Source organism: Sus scrofa, chromosome 17 (genome assembly GCF_054392235.1).
Source record: "Sus scrofa isolate SSC_HxYL_T2T_F1_AM1 chromosome 17, Sscrofa_HxYL_maternal_Yorkshire_Landrace_v2.0, whole genome shotgun sequence".
Lineage (NCBI taxonomy): Eukaryota > Metazoa > Chordata > Mammalia > Artiodactyla > Suidae > Sus > Sus scrofa.
In genome coordinates, this window is record NC_139399.1 from 12,846,357 (window position 1) to 12,852,976 (window position 6,620).

Sequence of the window (6,620 nt, forward strand, 5' to 3'; positions counted from 1 at the left end):
CCTTTGGGGAGGTAATTGGGTCATGAGGACTCCACTATGAAGATTATTGCCCTTGTAAAAGAGATGCAGAGGCGTTCCTGTCGTGACTTAGCAGTAACGAATTCGACTAGTATCCATGAGGACGCAGGTTTGGTTTGGTTTTGTTTTGTTTTTGTCTTTTTGCCTTTTCTAGGGCTGCTCCCAAAGCATATGGAGGTTCCCAGGCTAGGGATTGAATTGGAGCTGTAGCCACGGGCCTACGCCAGAGCCACAGCAACGCGGGATCCGAGCCGTGTCTGCAACCTACACCACAGCTCCTGGCAATGCCAGATCCTTAACCCACTGAGCAAGGGCAAGGACGGAACCTGCAACCTCACGGTTCCTAGTCGGATTCGTTAACCACTGAGCTACAACGGGAACTCAGAGGACGCAGGTTTGGTCCCTGGCCTGACTCAGTGGGTTAACAAACTGTGGCATATGTCACAGGTGCAGTTCAGATCTGATGTTGCTGTGCTGTGGTGTAGGTCAGCAGCTATAGCTCTGATTCTACCCCAACCTGGGAACTTCTATATGCCAGAGGAGCAGCCCTAAAATAAAAAAAGAAATAAACAAACAAAGAAGTGATACACAGAGAGATCCCTCTCCCTTTCCACCATGCAAAGTTATTGCAAAAAGATGGTGGTCTAGGAACCAGGTAACAGGCCCAGGCCAGACAGCACATGTGCCAGCACCTTGATCTTGTTCTTTTCAGCCTCTAGAACTGTGAGAAAAAAATCTCTGTTGTTTATAAGCCACCCAGTCTATGGTACTTTGTTATAACAGCCCAAGCCAACTAAGATAAAATAATTCAAAGAATTAAAAAAGCCCATACATACATGAGAAAATGTTCAACCTTATCAACAATGGTCTACTTTAATCATTAGCAACTGCTGAGAAAGCCCTGATTTGTAGTCTTCGCTGATTTCCATGGAGTAAATATCATATGATGAAGCAAACAACCAATGTAATATCACTGAACACAATCATAGTGTGATATCACTGGCTCATGAGAGTCAAACCCAACACACCACCACTTTAGCAATCAGGGAAGTGCAAAATAAAACTACAATGAGATAGCATTTTTAACTACAAGACTGGTACAAATTTAAAAGTTAGGGAGTTCCCATTGTGGCTCAGTGGTTAACGAATCCGACTGCGAACCATGAGGTTTCAGGTTCTATCCCTAGCCTTACTCAGTGGGTTAAAGATCCAGTGTTGCCTCTCTGACATCAACATCATGAATATTTTCTCAGGTCAGTCTCCCAAAGCAATAGAAATTAGAGCAAAAATAAACCCATGGGACCTCATCAAACTGAAAAGATTTTGCACAGCAAAGGAAACCAAAAAGAAAACAAAAAGACAACTTACAGAATGGGAGAAAACAGTTTCAAATGATTCAACTGACAAGGGCTTAATCTCTAGAATATATAAACAACTTATACAACCCAACAGCAAAAAAACCAATCAATCAATGGAAAAATGGGCAAAAGACCTGAACAGACATTTCTCCAAAGAAGATATACAGATGGCGAACAAACACATGAAAAAATGCTCAACATCGCTGATTATAAGAGAAATGCAAATCAAAACTACCATGAGATATCACCTCCCACCCGTCAGAATGGCCATCATTAATAAATCCACAAATAACAAGTGCTGGAGGGGCTGTGGAGAAAAGGGAACCCTCCTGCACTGTTGGTGGGAATGTAAACTGGTACAGCCACTATGGAGAACAGTTTGGAGATACCTTAGAAATCTATACATAGAACTTCCATATGACCTCGCAATCCCACCCTTGGGCATCTATCCCGACAAAGCTCTACTTAAAAGAGACACATGCACCCACATGTTCATTGTGGCACTATTCACAATAGCCAGGACATGGAAACGACCCAAATGTCCATCAACAGATGATTGGATTCGGAAGAGGTGGTATATATACACAATGGAATACTACTCAGCCATAAAAAAGAATGACATAATGCCATTTGCAGCAACATGGATGGAACTAGAGAATCTCATCCTGAGTGAAATGAGCCAGAAAGACAAAGACAAATGCCATATGATACCACTTAGAACTGGAATCTAATATCCAGCACAAATGAACATCTCCTCAGAAAAGAAAGTCATGGACTTGGAGAAGAGACTTGTGGCTGCCTGTTGGGAGGGGGAGGGAGTGGGAGGGATCGGGAGCTTGGGCTTATCAGACACAACTTAGAATAGATTTACAAGGAGATCCTGCTGAGTAGCATTGAGAAGTATGTCTAGATACTTATATTGCAACAGAAGAAAGGGTGGGGGAAAAATGTAATTGTAATGTATACATGTAAGGATAACCTGACCCCCTTGCTGTACAGTGGGGAAAAAAAAAAAAAAAAAAAAAAAAGATCCAGTGTTGCCATGAGCTGTGGTGTAGGTTGCAGATGTGGCTTGGATCCCGCGTTGCTGTGGCTCTGGCATAGGCTGGTGGCTATAGCTCTGATTAGACCCCCTAGCCTGGGAACCTCCATATGCCACGGGAGTGGCCCAAGAAAATGGCAAAAAGACAGAAAATAAAAAAAAAAAATATATATATATATAAAAGTTAGTTAATACTAGAGTTGATAAAGATATGAAACAGTAGGAACTCTCATCTACTGTTTGTGGTAGTAAATAGGATTAATCACTTTGGCTGAATATATGCATATCCTACAACACATAGATTCCACTCTTTTAGATTTCTTTATTTAAAATGCAATATTAAGATTCAGGAATAGATTTGCTCTTTTCCTACAGGCTTCTGATAAAATTAAGTATAGGATTGTAGTTGGTTTGGGGGTTTTTTGGCCACACCTATAGCATATAGAAGTTCCAAGGCCAGGGACTGAACCTACACCACAGCAACAACCAGAGCCTGTGCAGCAGTCACAATACCTGATCCTTAACCAGTAGACCACCAGGGCACTCCATGGTTGGTTTGGTTGTGCTTATTATATCTTTAAGAGAACAACAAGATCCCTAAAACTTTTAGAGACAGAAGAATAAATAGAAAGCTTATCTCAGAGATATTCTGAGCTAAAACCCCAAGTCCCAACATTCCTCATGCTAGGTCCCTGATCCAGTCCTTCTTCCAATGCCCATCACAGGTGGGAGACTTTCTATGAAAGGCTGGGGACTGAATCCACAGAGAGCAAAAGAGGGAGAAGAAAATGAAGTGTGATTGCGGAAAGAGGAGAGAAGGATAGGCTTGTAAAAACCCAGTTAGAACTTAAATACATTCCCCACAAAGCACTGTTACTTAGAGAAGTTAGGATCCTAAGCTCTATATGTAATCAGTCCTTTAATCATCATATATTTATTATCCACCATCATTCTGTCAGGCATTGTGCTGGATATTGCAGGGACAGTAATATCAACATAACATGACGCCTTATCTTTTTTTTTTTTTTTTTGACTTTTGTCATTTTAGGGCTGCGCTGTGGCATATGGAGGTTCCCAGGCTAGGGGTCGAATCAGAGCTGTAGCCGTCAGCCTACACCACAGCCACAGCAACATCAGGTCAGAGCCACATCTGCAACCTACATCAAAGCTCACAGCAATGCCGGATCCTTAACCCACTGAGCAAGACCAGGGATCAAAACCATGTCCTCATGGACACCAGTCGGGTTTGTTAACCACTGAGCCATGATGGGAATGCAAATGCTTGTCTTAATAGAGCTTATAGATTAAGGAAGGCAGACTTTAAACAAATAACAAGTAATTAATTAAATAACTATGTCTGTAAAGGATGGACAAGGAAAAGTATAGGATATCTAAGAACTTAATAGATTTGAAAAGATGTAGATCAGAGGAGATTTCTCTAAGGAGGACATAATTGAAGCTTAACTCTGAGAAGTTATATGGGTGAAGGCAAGCCTGATAGAGAATATTTCATGCATAGGAATCCAGTGAGCAGGAACACTGAGGCAGGAAAAATATATGTATTTTGGAAGAATTGCTTTGAGGGAATGAGTGAGGGCAGGTGATAAGCAATAATGCTTTCCAGAGAGGAAGTCAGAAGCAATCCAGCTTCTAAGCAGAGCCTTTTAAGCCATGGTTGAGAATTCTGGCCTTGATTATCAGGATAATGGGAAATCACTGAAAGGTATTAAGCAGGGAAATGAGAGTATTAAATTTGCAGTTTTGAATGACCATCTGGTAGTTATCTTGCGGTGAGGCGGGTTAAGATTCTAGTATTGTTACTGCAGTGACTTAGGTCACTGTGTGACATGAGTTTAATCCTTGGCGTGGGAACTTCCACATGCCCTGGACGTGGCAAACAAACCTACACATCTGGTTGCAGTTTAGAGGATATTTTGGAGAAGGGCAAAAAGGAAAACCAGGAGTGCAGGTAGGAAGAAATCACAGTGGTGGAGGCAAGAAATTGTGATAGCCTGGACCTGGTGTTGGCAGTGGAGATAGGATGATAGATTTGAGAATTGCTTAAAACATAAGTAACTGTCCTAATGATCAAGATTAACTGTTGACAATAAAGAGAGGAGGCAAGAGCAACTCTTAAATTTCTGGCTTGAGCATTAGAGTGGGTGGTGAAACCACTTGCTGAGATGGAGGGAGAGGAGATTTGGAAGAGAAAAATCCGATGAGTTCAGTCTCTGACTTGTCATGAAATGCCTATAAAATGCCGTGTGGAGACATCAGACACAGAAGGCAGGAGAGAATGAGATCACCTTGGAAGGCAGCACAGAGCAAGACAAGAATAAGACAGAAACACATCTAAGATTTCCAACACTAGTGTGGTTTCGTGTAGAAGGAGCTGGTAAAAGACTGAGGAAAGGAGATCCAGGAAGTATCTGGAAAACCAGTAGAATGTAGTACCATAGTCGAAGCCATAAAAAGGGAGTTTTTTTAAGAAAGAGAGATTTAGGAGTTCCTGCCGTGGTGCAGTGGAAACGAATCCTACTAGGAGCCATGAAGTTGCGGGTTTAGTCCCTGGCCTTGCTCAGCGGGTTAAGGATCTGGCATTGCTGGGAACTATGGTGTAGGTCAAAGCCGCAGCTTGGATTTAGCATTGCTGTGGCTCTGGTGTAGGCTGGCATCTCCAGCTCCTATTAGACCCCTAGCCTGGGAACCTCCATATGCCATGGGTGTGGCCCTAAAAAGACCAAAAAAATAAAAAGAAAGAAAGAGTGAAAAGTTTTATCTAGAGTACTGAAAGATATAGTGAAATGAAAATTGTCTTTTGCATTAGAGAGCTCATTGAATACATTGGATAGAGCATTTCTCTCTCTTTTTTTTTTCTGTCTTTTTGTCCTTGTTACGGCCACACCCGCGGCATATGGAGTTTCCCAGGCTAGGGGTCTAATCAGAGCAGCAGCTGCCAGCCTATGCCAGAGCCACAGCAATGCCAGATCCAAGCCACATCTTCAACCTACACCACAGCTCACGGCAACGCCAGATCCTTAACCCACTGAGCAAGGCCAGATATCCAACGAGCAACCTCATGGTTGCTAATTGGATTCATTTCCTTTGCGCCACAACAGGAACTCCCTGGATGGAGCATTTTTCATAGAGTGGCTGGTTTATATCCAGATTAGGAAGTGTTGGTGGGTGAGTGAAAGGTTAGGAGATAGATATAACAAAGTGGGTTCCCTACTTTTTAACTTAAAGGAACAGTAATAAATGCAAATTATTTTTATATTATGTAGACAAGAGTAGCGAGTTTTGGTTTGTCCAAGCAGGAATATTTTTAAAACTATACCAGCTAGTCCTATAATTTCATAAAAAAGCTTATATTTCAAGAAAAAAGTAGGAAGAATATAACATCAATAAAAACAACAGTTATCAGGGGAAGGCAACTGGTAATCTTAATCTGACATATATAATCTCAAACTTGCTAAATGGGTAGACATGGGTAACGTTAACTTTTGTTTGCAATTTTACCCCAGATGCGTAAAAGTCTCCTGTGATCTGATACTAGTCCTCAGATCAGTGTTTGGGAATTTCCAGTGTAGTACTCTTTTGAAAACTTTGGCTACAAACAGAAGAGACTAAGGTGAGCAACAGGATCCAAGAGAGATTTTTTTTCTTAACAGAGAAGAGACTTGAGTATTTAAATGTTAATATCAAAAAGGCAATAGGCAGAAGAAGTCGAAGATGCAAGAGAGAGAACTCTTCCCAGGCTAAGTGTTGAATCAAAACTGCTGCAACGCCACAGCCATAGCAACAGCACCACCATATCTGAGCCATATTTATGACCTACACCACAGCTCATGGCAGTGCTGGATCTTTAATCCACTGAGTAAAGCCAGGGATCAAACCCACATCCTCATGAATATGAGTTGGGTTTGTTACTGCTGAGCCACAATGGGAACTCCCAATTTTTAAAGTACAGTTGTTTTACAGTGTATGCCAGTTTCTGCTGTATAGTATAGTGACTTAGTCATACATACATATACATTTTTTTCTCATACTGTCTTCCATCATATTCTATCCCAAGATTTTGTATATAGTTCCCTGCGCTGTATAGTAGGACCTCATTACTTACATATATATATATTTGTCTTTTTAGGGCCATACCCGTGGCATTCTTTTGGATTAAATATTTCCCCTCTGCTTGTTGGATG

General features: G+C 41.5%; 1 long non-coding RNA gene across 3 annotated transcripts in view; it reads left to right on the top strand.

Moving 5' to 3' along the window:
* LOC146395137 (uncharacterized) overlaps nucleotides 1–6,620 on the top strand; it is a 120,353-nt gene that overhangs the window by 8,779 nt on the left and 104,954 nt on the right. For 2 of the 3 annotated variants that reach the window (XR_014831882.1, XR_014831880.1), the window contains exon 2: nucleotides 5,943–6,049. The exons of the other annotated variant lie outside the window; for it this stretch is intronic. This is a non-coding gene — a long non-coding RNA (uncharacterized LOC146395137). The remainder of the gene's footprint in view (nucleotides 1–5,942; nucleotides 6,050–6,620) is intronic. 3 annotated transcript variants of the gene reach the window in all.